Consider the following 15418-nt stretch of genomic DNA (forward strand, 5'->3'; position numbering starts at 1 on the left):
TTAAGTGAGTTTAGCCAGGGGTTTGTCAGTTTTATTAACCTCAAAGAACCAGCTCTTTATTGTATTTATTTTTTTAATTGTTTTTTGTTGTCGTTTTGTTTTCAATTTCATTTATTTCTGCTCTAATTTTGATGATTTCTTTCTTTCTGCTAACTTTAGGCCTCATTTGTTCTTTCTTTTCTAGTTTTTTTTTTTTTTTTTTTTTTAAGATGAAGTGTTAGGTTATTTATTTGGGCTCATTCTTGTTTTTGGAGGTAGTCCTGTAATGATATGAACGTTCCTCTTATGACTGCTTTTGCCGTGTGCCAAAAGGTTTGATATGTTGTACTATCATTATCATTCATTTCTCTGTATCTGTTGATCTCTCTTTTTATTTCTTCTCTGACCCAGTTATTCTTCAGTAGCATGCTGTTTAATCTCCATGTATTTGTGGTTCTTTCCAATTTCTTTTTGCAGTTGATCTCTAGTTTCAAGGCATTATGATCAGAGAATATGGTTGGTATGATTTCAACCTTCTTATATTTGTCGAGGCTATTTCTGTGTCCAGTATGTGGTCGATTCTTGAGAATGTTCCATGTGCACTAGAGAAGAATGTGTAAGCAGCTGTCTTGGGATGGAAAGCTCTGTATATGTCCATTATGTCCAATGGTCTAATGTGTCATTTAAGGATGTGATTTCCTTATTGATTTTCTGTTTGGATGTTCTGTCCATATGCAACAATAAGGTATTTAGGTCTCCTACTACAATAGTGTTTTGGTCTGTTTCTCCCTTTAGTTCTATTAGTAATGGCTTTACATATTTTGGGGCTCCCTGATTGGGAGCATAGATATTAATAAGTGTTATGTCTTCTTGGTGCAAGATTCCCTTTAACATTTTGAAGTGTCCCTCAATATCTTTCTTTACCTCTTTTATTTTGAAGTCTATTTTGTCCAATATTAGTACCGCTACTCCCACTTTTCTCTGAATGCCATTTGCTTGAAATATTGTTTTCCACCCTTTCACTTGAGTCTATATTTGTCTTTGGAGCTGAGATGTGTCTCCTGGAGGCAGCATATGGTTGGGTTTTGTTTTTTGATCCATTCTGCAACTCTGTGCCTTTTTATTGGTGAGATCAATCCATTTACATTTATGGTGATTATTGAAATATGAGGTCTTCTTATAGCCATTTTATCTTTTGCCTTCTGGTAGCTCAGTGTTTCCATTGCTTCCTTGTCTTTGTGTTTCTGTTTTGTTTTTTCTTTTGGTTGGCTTTTGTGGGTTTTGCCTCTGGTTCTTCTTTTTTTATATTCTATACTTCAGTTCTGAATCTTTGGTGCGTAGTTACCATTACAAATATGTAAAGGATAGTTACATATATACAGTCATCCATTTTCTTTTGCACGTGCCTTATCTCCTTTACCCTTTGCGAATTTGGATCTTTGAATCCTCCCCTTTTCAGTCATTATTTTCTCAGTTTATCTCTATGTATGCTGAACGTTCGTTACTATCTTGCTATAGCAATTCTCTTATTATTTAAGCTTATAAATGCCCTGTTCTTAGTAAGGATTGCACTCTTCTGCTTCTATTTGCCTGATAGTCACTTTACTCCTAATTATGTTTTTTTTATTGTTGTTTTGTTACTTTGTTTTAGATGAGCTGACACCTTTCAGTATTTCCTGTAGTGCAGGCCTCGTAGTGGAGAATTTCCTCAATTTTTGTATGTCAGGAAAGGTCTTAATTTCTCCTTCATATATCTAAAGGAGAGCTTAGCTGGATACATTATTCTAGGCTGGTAGTTCCTTTCACTTAATAGTTTAAATATTTGATTCCATTCCTTTCTGGCTTGTAAGGTTTGCGCTGAGAAATCTGATGATAACCTTTATAGTTACCGTCTTCTTTTCTCTGGCTGCCCTGAGAATTCTGTCTTTGTCGTTGATTTTTGATAACTTTAATACAATGTGTCTTGGTGAAGGCCTTTTTTGGTTGAGATAATTGGGTGTTCTGTTGACTTCTTGAATTCCAAGCTCCAGCTCATTCCTTAGATTTGGGAAATTCTCGTCCACTGTTTGTCTGAAAATGCTTTCTGGTCCCTGCTCCTTTTCCTCATCTTCAGTAATGCCCATTATTCTTATGTTTCCTCTCCTGATGGTATCAGCTAGTTCTCTTATTTCTCATTCTTCGATTTCTCTCTTCTTCTTTCTGATTTATCTAGATTTCTGTCTTCGATATCACTGATCCTTTCCTCCATTTGGTCGACTCTATTTCCCAAGCTTGCTCTTTCATTTTTTAACTCTTGCAGCTTCATCTCCAGAAGTTCTATTTGGTTCCTTTTCAGGGTTTCAGTCTCCTTGCTCTTCTCATCTAGTTGTTTTTTCAGTTTCTGAAATTTTTGATTTGAGTTGTTTTGGATCTCATTGAGTTTTTTTGGAAGTACCATCCTGAATTCTCTGTCATTTAATTCACATATTTCTATGTCTGTAAGCGTATTTTCTGGAGATTTTTCTTTCTTTCTGAGATGCCTTGTCACCTTGGTTGTTCATAGTGTTTAAAGGGCTATTTCTCCATCTGGGCATTAATGAAAGTGTATTCTGTTGTTTTTCCAGAAAGCAGGTTTATTATATAAAGGTCTCTCTTAGCCTGCTGCAAAGAAGGCACTTTTCTTTTGGTTTCCAGTAGGTAGCATCTAAGCCTCTTGGATCTCTGTTTTATAAAAAGCCTAAATGTGTTTTTTATTTTCTTGTATATATTTAATCACACTTGCTACTCTCAGTTTCAGTCCTATCAGTATTAGCAACAGTTTCAGTAGTGTTTGCTCAGATTCCCTGGGGGCTCTGTGGTGATTGGTCTTGGAGGGTTTGGGTGGAGGGGCCCTCTGGGTTGGGAGTTGGGGGCTGCGGCTCAGCTTCGATTTTGCAACCAGAGCCAGTAAAAATCAACTATTGTTTCTCTGTAGTCCCATCCCGCTTCTGTGCTTTCTGCCCTGATGACTGAGCCCTGCTGCCAGCTGCCAGAAGCTCCGGTACTTCCAGGCAGGCTGATCAGGGAAGTCACCTCACCTTCTCCCCTCTCCCTTCTCCTGCAAGCTACAGGAGGCAGCTTCTTTATTTCTTCTAGTCCACCGCCCGACACCGGGGTTCTGACCGGTGGTAACTCTTATGCGCAGACCCCACGCTCAGATGTGCTGGTGTGTAGTTTGGATGTTTTCTGTTGAGTTTAGATGTTCCGCTTATTGTCGTTTCAAGGGGAGAGATCTAAAGACATCTTTCACTCCGCTGTTTCCAAAGGATCTCGCTCCGGTTCCATTTTTAAATGGCTCCATTTATTTCATTTTTCACAAATACTAAGTAAAAAGGTCACACTCTGATGGGGAGTGGGTCGAGATTCCATTAGCTTTAAATACAAGCTATATCTGTTATCTCACTCTACCTCTAACAATCTTGGTTACAAAAACAACAACCCGTGAATAATTTGCAGAGTGGTTCTACTATATTTACTTATCTGAGTTGCCAACCAGTCCTGGGAGGTAGGCAGGACAGAGATTTTATTTATGAGACTGAAAGGCAGGGGACTTGGCGCAGAGTTGGAGAGTGACAGAACCAGAGCTCAGGCACCTATTGTCTAATCCAGTGCTTTAACTTGGATTCAAACCTGCTCATGGATGGGAGCGAACTGCGGGGAGACACAGTATCTGAAAACCCTATCGTCATCCTCCAAACTTTGGTATCCCAGGAAACCTAAAAAAAGCAGGAGCTTGAAAAGGAAAGAGTGAGGAGTGAAGGAGGAAACTGGAAAAGACTAACACTTAATGGAAGAGTGAAGAGAGAGAATTGAGAAGAGAAACCTGAGAAGAAATGTATAGCAAAAGGCATTGATCAAAGTTAAAAAACAAATGTTAGACTAGGAGAAATATGGACCCTTTAGCACATGAAAGGGAAAAAAGTTTATTCATCACAAATGACACAGAAAAATACTCAAATATCTAACATCCATTGATATTAAAGTAAACAAACCCATAACTTGATAAAGGACATCTTCAAAAATCCTACACCACACATCACAATAATGCTGAAATGTGGAAAGCATTCCTCTTAAGATGAGGAACAAGGCAAGGATGCCTGCTCTCAATAATCCTAGTCAATACAATAATGGAAATTTTAGCCAGTCCAATAAGTGACAACCACAAACATATAAAGATTGGATTGGATTGGATTGGAAAGGAACAAGAACGTCAGTATTTGCAAGTGAAATTATTGCATGTGTAGCAACCCCAAAAGAAATTCAGATAGAGTTGATAAGAGAGTTTAGCAAGGTTGCTGGGTACAAAATCAATACAGAAAAAAATCAACATACAAAATCTATTGCATTTCTACCATCAGCAACCATCGGTTAAACAGCGTAACTTTTAAAAAATATGCCACTTGGTTACATGAATATATGCATATACAAAAGTCAAGCTGTACACTTGATTTGTGCACTTCGTTATGTCAAAATAAAAAATTTAATAAAAATATACCATTTGCATTAGCAACAGAAATATAAAGTACTTAGTAATAAATTTAGCAATAGGTGTGCAAGCCCTTTGTGGAGAAAATGGTAAAGATTTTTTGGAAGATATTAAAGAAAATCTAAAATAATAGAAAGATAAACTATGTACTTACAGAGAAAGACTTGCTATTTTACAGATGTCAATTCTTTCCAAAGCTTTCATGTTGGATTAAAGGGGATGTTACAGTCCTTGATGCCTGGTCCTGCTGGAGTTTGTCCTATCTGCCCAACTCAGGAGCAGGCTGAATGGGACAGCTCCTGGTGGTCTTTTCCCCCCTCCCCAGAGATCCCTCCTACAAACTGGGGAGGATTTCTTACCTCGGAAATCGCATTTCAGAACTTGACATCCCCCTCCCTCCCTTGCTTTTCTTCCTAGCTTCTCTGGCAGATTTCTTTTCTCCTACCCAGCCTCTCCACGATGGCAAGGTGCATGAAGTTACCTTGATTATGTCAGAAGGATATCAACCCTTCATCTCCCCATCTTACCGCAGCAACTTCTTGTGTCCCCTCTCCTAGAAGGTGTGTCATTTAAGCTCTTGTCCTTGCAGGCATTCTGTCTCTGCTACCATCTCCCATCGGTTGGTTGTCATTGCCTTGATCCTCAGGGCCCTTAATTTCAGAGTAGGAAAATCCTATCCGGTTTGGATCTCCTCTCCCCAGCTTGGGATGTAGCATTCACAAAGGCTTGCAACTTCTGCTTTCAGCCCAACTGACCCTTGAGCCAGAGCACCTTCATCCCAAGTCCCTCTCATGGCCCCATTCTGAAAATCACAGAAACAAACATTTGCACATTTAAACCTTCTTTAGCTTGTAGAAGTATTTTTCAAAAATGATTTTAGAGCAAATCCAAGAGACTATATAATTTCTCTGGAAAATACATACATATATATGATATATATGTATCATATATATAATGTTATCGTGGATGGATGTGTACATTATTATTTATGTTATATACCACAATACCATTATTATGCCAGAGAAAAAAAAACAAAAATTCCTCAAAATCACCTAAAAACCAGTCCGGGTTCAATTTTTCCTAATTGCTCCCAACTACCTTTTTACAGTTGGTTTAACAATCAAGATCTGAACAAGACCTACAAATTACATTTGATTGGTTTGTCTCTTCCATCTCTTCATGACAGCCCCCCTCACCCCACCCCGCCACACACCATTTAAAAATGCCCTCTATTTGTTGAAGAAATAATACATTTTATTGTGCTACATTCTGTATTGAATTTGTTGTAATTTTGTGGTATCATTTAATGTGCTCCCCTCTCTTCTGAGGTTTAATTGCATCTCCTCAGGAGGTACATGTCTAGTTGTCTCACATTTGTAGAGTTTAAAAAATAATGACCATCTACGGGCATGCCTCCCTGAAGCAGGGTTGGGCCTGGTTAGTACTTGAATCGGAGACCACCTAGGAAGACCAGGTGCTGTAGGTGTTAAAATAATAATTATAATGTTGATCACATATATATTTTTTTCCTTTTCTAAATTGGTACTTTTCCACTGTAGAAAATTTAGAGGCAAAAAAATTCATCATTTGCTAGTAATGAATAACCACTGTTCATATTTGGGCGTATTGCCTCACAGCCTTTTTTTTCTATACATATGTTGCATAGTTGAAATTCCAAAGACAGAAACAAAACAAATTGAAAAATGCGAAAGACACTTTAGATAAGCAAAATGAGGTACATCCATAAAATGGAATATCATTCAGCCATAAAAAGTAATAAAGTACTGACACGTGCTACAACATGAATGAAGCTTGAAAACATGCTAAGTGAAAGAAGTCAGACATAAGAGGCCACATTTCATGTGAAGATGACCACCACCTTGTATACACACTACATTCAAAATTATGTTTAGGGCGAAAAGGGTGCACAAGAAAAAGAGAGGGAAAAATAATCAAAATGTAGAACTTTTCACTATGTTTTCAAATGTTCTATAACATGGTTAACATACCCTGGTGTGAAAAATTACTTTAAAAAGGTTTCTTTGAGACCAAAGAGTAAATCCCCTTCCAAATGATATCATTTAAAATGTTTTTGAGAACACAAAGGTCAGATGGGGGACATTGGAAAATTTCTGTTTGCATTTTTCTACCCAAAGACTAATAGAGATTTTTTGTCCGTTTGGTAATTATTTCCCTAGTGACTTTCAGTTCTCAGAAAGATAAGAGAACTCCTGACATTAACTCCAAACAGATGGCTGGAGTCTCTTCTGCCATCTCATCCTTCCTCTCCCTGCCCTCCCAAATTATCCAAATACAGCTTAAGGCACAGATTTGGAATAGGAGAAAAGCAAGATTGGAACTGAGAATGTCCATGTGACTTTGGGCTTGAGGCCATGATGCTTTCAGAGGCCAGGCAACATCCATATTTCAGCTCAAACTGCTACAGGAATATTATTTCCAACCCTGTGCCTGTATTGCAAAATTCTGCTACTGCAAACCATACTGAATGAAGGTCCAGGAGAGTTTCTCATAATGGAAAAGTCCACATTCCAGACTTGGAAATAACTGGTTAGTTAAGTGGGCTAGAGGTTATGTTAGAAGAAACAAATGTGGTTTTCTATATTTTACTGTCATTTCTGTGATGGGAAATGGAAGATGTGAAGTGAAAAGGGGTATGCATACACTCCCTTTCTCTCAGATCCCAGGCTTGAGACACAAAGACTTTCCTCTCCAGTCTCCAGTCCTAGTGGGTTGCCAGGGAGGCTTCGCTCACCACCACCACACCCTTCATCTGCGTGGATAGGCCTCCCAGGAGACAGCCACTCCTTGTGTAAGGTCCATTACTACTCCAAAAAGCAATGTCATAGATCCAGGGAAGATACACCCTTTAAAATAGGTCTAGGAAAACATCTTCCTTTCTTTGGTCATTGCTCCCAGGAAAACTTAGGTAGGAAAAATAAAAGTGTTACTATACTTAACCTTTTGCTTCATTTTTTTATACAAGATACAAATTAAATGTGAGAAACATGTACTGTGGGCCAACTGTAGCGTGGAGCCAGAGGCAACTCTAAAGTGCCCCACCATGCTGGATGCCAGGAATATAGCAGTGGACAGGACAGAGTGGCCCCTGCCGTTTTTGAAATTCTCACTCAGTGCCGAGTATGGTTAGATGAGCAGACAGAGCAGCAATAACAAAAACTAAGAGAGATCATCTATGTGACCTAACAATAGTATGTATTTCTGAGTCATTGCAGGGTGTGGAAGGCCAGAGCCAGGCTCTTCAAGGGTAGAGAATGACAAAGGGCTAGAGCACAGAACAATTTGAGGAGGTGAGACTGGAGAGTGTCAGGTAGTTGAAGGTGTCCTTCACCTTGTGTGTCCCTGGCTGCTGGTGCTGCTCCACAGACTCCACTAGTACCCAGAGAAGTCACCGACCTGCTCCAAATCTCTGCACCTTGTGCTAGATTGTCCTCTGCAGGTGGCTTTGCCTACCTCCTCGTGGGACATTTAATACCTCAGTTCCATAACCCAGCAGGTGCTTCCTCTTTCTTTCATCGACGTGGTGACTTTGTGTTTTTTCAAACTAGTCTTTAGTCATGCTGGTCAAGGGATGGACATTCCTTGTACAAATGAGACTGTTCTCCTTGCTCCACCCTGCTGGTGGCAGTGTGTAAAAGGCAGGGTTGCCACATCATCAAAAATGATCACATTCTAAGAGGACAGTTGTTATCTCCTAAAGAGTTCAAGAAAATATGGTAAGTCCTCTCTTAACGTTGTCAATAGGCTCTTGGAACTACTGCAAAATGACATATAACGAAACCAATTTACCATAGGCTAATTTATATAAACAAGAGTTAAGCTCCTATGGCATCTCATCAACATAATGAAATGACATTGAACGAAAGGTTATTTGAAGACCTGCTGTACATGATTGAAATACAGGGTTTTATGGGTACATTATCAAATTCCAAATAATAAATTTAACATGACCAGAAAACATATTATCTTTTACATTTTCCTGTTTACTCTGAGTAGGACTTGCATTTGTGGTCATCAATGAAGCTCTGTAACACCGCTGAGTCAGGTGCACACATGACACAGTGTCCCAAATAATGATGTGCTAGTATTAGGTAAATGATATTAGGGAACTGTAGAGGCAAGAGAGCTATTTGTTTCAACCCAAATAAATTCCAAAGACATTGTAAATGATGACAGATTTGCTATCTATTTCCTTGCAGTGGGAAGTATAAAATTATTTGCATGCTTATCTTTTCACCCATTGATCTAAATTTTCATTAAATGTTCACTTGGACTTATATATTTTGTAATATATTTTAAAATCAATTCGTTCACAGATTTTCTTAATCCTTGCGCAGCTTAGCTGCAACCCTGCCTCAACATGTCCAAACAGAGCTCTTGACTTTCTCCTTGGCACCTGCTCCTCATCTGGTGCCTGTCTCCAGTGACTTTCTCCCTCCAACTACCCTCTCTCCACCACCTCCACCAGACTTATATCTAATCTACCTTCAGATTCTACCTGCTAAGCCCTGCAGATTCTACCTGCTAAGCATCCTCCCACATCACTGACCTCTCTTCTTCTCCATAACCACCCTCCCCCCGCCCCTGCAAGCCAGGATTCTCTTGCCTGTCACCTGGACTACTACTGCAGCATCCTAACTGCCTCCCCTCATCCTCTCCTAATTCCTTCTGGCTCTTTCTCCATTTTGCAGCCAGAGTGATCTTTCAAATGTACAAATACTAGTGCATCACTCTTTGGATTAAGAAGCATTGCCTCTCATTGCAGAAGTCTAAAGTCTAAACTTCTTACCATGACATAGAAGAGAAAGTTAAATCAAGAGCGTTGTTCTGTGTTAGGGTTTCAGGGAAAGGGGAAACTTTTAGAGTGAACTTCATTTTAAAAATGTATATCAAGATGAGTCTTTTAACATCATAATCACAAATTGATATTTTTGTCTTTGAATATAACATACCTTTGGAAAAAGTTTAGTAAGCTCATGGATGCCCCATTTATTTCAGCTGATACAAATTTTGAACCATCACTAAATTTCAGAGATATCATTGTTATTTATCTAAAAAATGTGTTGCAAGCATTTGGAACAACTAAATCATATAATAAAGGTCTTTGCAAATTTATTAGCCCTAGGAGAATTCTTACTTTCTTCCCTTTGGATGCCAGAATCTTGAGAGCAGTAAATACAAAGTAAAAATGCATTTATTTTGGGTACTATACTTTGCTTTTCAAAGTTTTCCAAATCCACTTAGCCAGCCCTTTGCTAATTAAAAATGGACTCATCAGATCTTATGTTTTCTTAGAAAGAAGGCTTTACGTATTTTTTCTTTCACCATGGCTTAAATGGTCCCGTGTGCTCACCCATGGCTGCCTGGCCAGACTGCTACAGGCAAATTCACCCTCACATTTAAAATGTGGCTATGGAAAAAAATTTTTTGAATTCCTCAAAAGTGCCACATCTATTCTCAACTCACATCCAGACCTTCACATTTAAAGATTCAAATAATTTTCTCCCTTCTCTTTCTCTTTCAAGATAATGAAATATTTAAGTAGAAAACTATATAATATAACCATAATAAACCTCACAGAATCACCACCCCCTTATCCAATGCTAATAATTTGCCATTTTTTAAAAAAGTAATTAGAACATCATGGACTCAGTTGATGCCCCTGCATGCTTCTCCCTAACACCCTCCCTCCCTCCTCAGAGGTAACCTCTCGTCCAAATGTGATGGTTATCATTCCCATGGATGGTTTTGTATTATTACCATATTTTCATGTATTTGTGAAAATACATATGTGTTCAGACCAGATTTACTTATCAACTAACATGCTGCAATTTAATTTCATGTTCACATTACATTCGTCTGTTGCCTCTTTCCTTACAAGTAATTCCAAGACTGTATTGGCCACACTCAAAGGTTTTCACTGCCACATGAAAACTGATACAGAGAACTGGGCAAGATTTTGCTGTAGAAGTTTTAGCGCAAATATTCAAATTTTGCATTCTGTATAAATTGTGAAATATCATAGAGAGGAAACAAAGGGTTACTTTTTTTTAAGATAATCTGGTGGATAGGTTTTAATAAATAACTAATAAATATGGTTTTGCCAAAGTCCAAACAGGCTGTATATGCATTGGGCCTTTTTCTTGAGTTGGATGGGGCTAGGAGAATTATCTTATTATACTTGAGTAGATGATACAATTGAATGGTTTGAAATTTTAAAGATACAAAAGGATATTTGTGAAAAGTCTTCCAGCCACTTCATCCCTCACCACACACTTCCCTTCCCTGAAGGCAATTGATGTTATCAATTTCTTCCAAACTATTTAAATGGGAGGACACTCTAGGTATACTTTTGCAACTTGTTTGCTTTTTCCTATCAAACTTATAATTTTGAGATTATATATTTTGAAACATATAGACCCGGATAGCTCATTTTATCCATCTGTAACAGCGCTGTCCAATAAAACTTTCTGTAATGATGAAAATGTTCTATATCTACACTGTCTAATATGGTATCCACTAGCCACATGTGGCTGCTGAGCACTCAAAATGCAGCTAATGTGACTGAGGAAGTGAATTTAAAATTTAAAACACAGGATTAATATTTGTTAATTTAAACTTAAATTTAAAAATTAAAGATGTCCTTTATGGCTATCATGTTAGCACAGCTCTGTAATATTTAATTATATAAATTTACCACAAATAATGTATCCACTCTTTTGTTTATGGATAATTAAAGTTATTTCCAACTTATTGCTATATAAAACAATGCTGCAATGAACATACTTCTGTATGCCTTCTTGTGCAAAGTGGCAGACTATAGGTGTAAGTTTGTAAGTAGAATTAAGTAGAATTGTATTATCAACAATCTAGATAGCATCAAACGGTCTCCATAGTGGTTTTTCCAGTTTACTTTCCCATCCAATGTAAGAAGGTCTCTATTGCCCCACAGGCTCACCAACTTAGTGGTTTTTCCAGTTTACTCTCCCATCCAATGTAAGAAGGTCTCTATTGCCCCACAGGCTCACCAACTTATGACCAGACCTATCTTTGCCAATTTGATGAATGCGAAAATGTTATCTCGTTGTTATTTTAATTTGCATTTTCTTTTTCCTTTTTGAAGAATTGTCTTTCATATTTTTCCCTTGGGTTTATCGTTTTTTTCATATCGATTTGTGGACATTCTCCATAAATTCTTTTTTTTTTTTTTTTAGGCGAGGCAACACTTGGTTGACCTCACAGATTGCAAGGACCTTGTCAGCTTACAATCCCTTATTTTTTATTTTTTACGCCTATAGCACCTGGTCTTCCTAGGTGGTCTTCCATCCAAGTACTAACCAGGCTCGACCCTGCTTAGCTTCCGAGATCAGACGGGATCAGGCACGTTCAGGGTTGCATGGCCGTAGACTCCAAGAATTCTAGATAGCAATTCTTTCTTGGTTATATGCCTTTATATGATGTCTACTATAATATGCCTTTTATTATTAATTTAATTTTTGAAATAGCAACATATTTGCATGTATTTCAAAAGGTACATAAAGATAACCAGGATTCTTCAAAAATCAAACATTGAATTACTATATGACTGAAAAAGATTCTTTGACCAAACTCTAGCCAGGTTCCTCTAAGCCATTTCTACCTTGGCCTATAAAGACTTGAACAAACACTAACATAGTTTCTAACAGCTCAAGGCCACATCACTAGGATGACTCTTTCCCACTTTAAAGTGCTTGCCTAAGAAAACTCAAGGCTGCCAAAGAAATTTACTGTTTGTTCCAGCCAACACCAGAAGATAGGGTCCCTGTGTCCCAGCCTCTGAGGGAGGATAGGAGCCTAGCTCGGAAAAGCACCAGTTAACAAACCCAAATTGACCAACACCCCTTTTCTGCTTTTTGTAATTTTTCACTTCCCTGACTCTAATGAGCTCTCACTCACCCTCTCCCTATTTCCTCATTCTCCTTTTAAAATGCCCAGTTACCTCTGTACAGATCAAAGCTCAGTTCTGTTCATGAAGGATTCTTTTCCCTATTGCAATAGTTTATTACTGACTAAAATCTGTCCTTACCACTACAATCAGCTTTGTTTATCTTTGACATGACCCCAAATTCTACTCTTAGGCATATATCCAAGAGAAATAAAAGCATATGTCCACACAGAAACTTGTTCAAGAATGTTTATAGTAGCATTATTTTTAATAGCTGGAAGGTTGGCAACAGCTCAATGTCTATCAACTGAAGAATGGATAAACAAATTGTGATTTATACATAGAATAAAATATTATTCGGCCATAAAAAGGAATGCTATAACTCTGATGAACCTCAAAAACATTATCTAAGTATAATAAGCCAGCCATAAAAATTCACGTTATATGAATCCTTTTATATGATTTATATAGAACAAGCAAATACATAGAGATAGAGAGCAGATCAGAGGTTACCAGAGGATGTGGTCAGGGAAAATGTAGAGTGATTACTTAATGAATAATCATTAAGTGTTTTTATGAGGCGATGAAAAAGCTTTGAAACTAGAGAGAGGTAGTGGTTGCACAATATTGTAAATATGCTAAATATCACTAAACTGTACACTTTAAAATGGTTAACTGTATGCTGTGTGAATTTCACCTTAAAAATAATGATAACCAATTAAAAGTTTCCCTCACAATCCTATTGCCTGGATACTCTGTTACACCCTCTCAGAGATAACGTTTTATTGTTAATTTGCTTTTGAAAACTCAATTTATAGTGACTTTTAATGACTAGAAACTTTTCATTTTAACACAAATTTATCAGGCTTGTGCTTTTCAAGTATTTTATTTCAGAAATTCTATCTTATCCCAATAACATACTGTCCTATATAGTTTTTCAAAAGTTTAAAAATTTTGCTCATCCTATTTCAGTCTTTAATCCAGTTGGACTTCCTTTTTCTGTATGGACTGAGATAGAAATCTAGTTTTATTTTATTTTTCATATGAATAACCAATTACTTAAGCACAATTTATCAAATACTCAGTCTTGTTCACAGAGCAAGGACAACCTACTTATGCCAAATATTGAGTATTCATATATATGCATTATTTTTTTTGGTAAAATCTCTGTTCTGCTCCAGGAGTCTATTAGTTTATTTCTGTATCTATACCAGATTATCCTAATTACTAAATAATTACCATGATTCTTGATATATGGTAAAGCAAACCCTCAAATTTCTTGTTTATCCTTGGCCCTTCGTTCATCCATATAAATTTTGGATCAGCTCATGAAGTCCATGAAAAGTGTATGTTGTTGTTTTTTAATGGTGGTTATAATGTTACTCAAGATTTTTATTAGAATTGCATTAAATTTATAGATTAATTTGGGAAAAGTTGACATAACTGTAATAATAAGTCTTCACATTCATAAACATGGTATGTCTCTGTTTATTTAGGTCTTCTTTAGCAACTTTCAGTAAAGTATTATAATTTTTTCTTAGAAATTTCTTGAAAATTCTTGTTTGGTTTATTCCTATTTATCTTAAATTTTTTTATTGTGTTGTAAAGGGCTTTTAGAAAATTATGTTTTCTTACTATCTGTTGCTGGTATAAACAAAACCAATTGTTTTGCTTCTTAATCTCATATCCAGTAATATATCTAACCTTTCTTATCAATTCTGACAATGTGTTAGGTTTTCTATGTAGACAACCAAATCCTCATAAACAACACAATCATTATTTATGGGTTTTTTTTTTTCCTTTTTCATTGTCTGGTTAGCAGTACACATACACACACACACACACACACACACACACACACACACACTGCTTGATTTAACTTACATAAATTTTGTTTAGGATTTTTACAACTATGTTTGCCAATGAGATTATCCTATAGTTTTCCTTTCTTGTACTATCTTTGTTTAATGTTATTGAGGTTATATTAAGTCTCATAAAATAGTTTGAAAATATGCTCTCTTTTTTCTTTTCTCCTGAAAAGTGTATGTTGTTTTTTAAAGTTGGTCATAAATCTGTATCCAATAATAATCTCATGAATGGTTTTTCTGCTACTAAAAACAATTTGTATAAAACAGTGAGCTTCTCAGCCCCGCACTCTTTTACTGGGCTAATTTCTATTCATCCTTCAGTTCTGACTGTGAACATCATATCCTTAGAAAGTTCTTTGCTGTCTCACACTGTTCCATACTTCTCATAGCACATTTTATTTCCTCGCTCCTAACTCACTTCACATTTCATTGTAATGTCTCACTAAATGTTACTATTCTCAGCTGGACCCAAGCTGCATGAATCAGGGATTTAATTTTTGTTTACCACTACTTCAGTGTTTAGCACATTGATGGCACAAAGTTGGCCATCAATAAATATTGTTGACTGTTTATTGAGTGAGTGAAAAAAAACACCCTCAAAATGAGACATGAATCAAGTTATGGGCAAATTTGAGCTCCTTGTGAAGGCATTTTGTTTCAGAACAAGAAGAAGATAAGAACAAGAAAGACAACAGCCCCAGCTGTGGGAGCAGAGGCCTATAAAAGGAGGTAGATGCACCATGCGGATCTCTCTATGCAGAAACGAAGGATAAAAAGACAGTGTTGGGGCAGAAATATGTCAGCACCAAGAGCCGTCATCACTGGAGGTCTGCCAGAACCCTAGGGGTTCTACCAGAGGTAGACCTGGACATGTAAAGATTCTGGGATGGTCATCATGCCCCCTGAGAGCCAAGTATTCTGCGGAGTCATGGGGAAGACCCTGGAGATTCTCTCACAGAGTCGGGCTCGGACAGGGCTAGATTTCTCTTCATACTGCAGGCAGAGTCCTTAAAATATGTTTAAGTTTCTGGTTTTTCACTTAAAACTTTTTTTGTACTGTGATCAAATTGTATCCAAACCTAAGAAATTAGATTACACTTTCGA

General features: G+C 37.2%; 1 pseudogene; it reads right to left on the bottom strand.

Moving 5' to 3' along the window:
• Positions 1 to 11811: 11811 nt before the first annotated feature.
• Positions 11812 to 11930, bottom strand: LOC120597741 (uncharacterized; annotated as a pseudogene).
• Between the last annotated feature and the right edge of the window lie 3488 nt (positions 11931 to 15418).

The sequence above is a fragment of the Pteropus medius genome, unplaced genomic scaffold (assembly GCF_902729225.1).
Source record: "Pteropus medius unplaced genomic scaffold, Ma_sr-lr_union100, whole genome shotgun sequence".
Taxonomy (NCBI): domain Eukaryota; kingdom Metazoa; phylum Chordata; class Mammalia; order Chiroptera; family Pteropodidae; genus Pteropus; species Pteropus medius.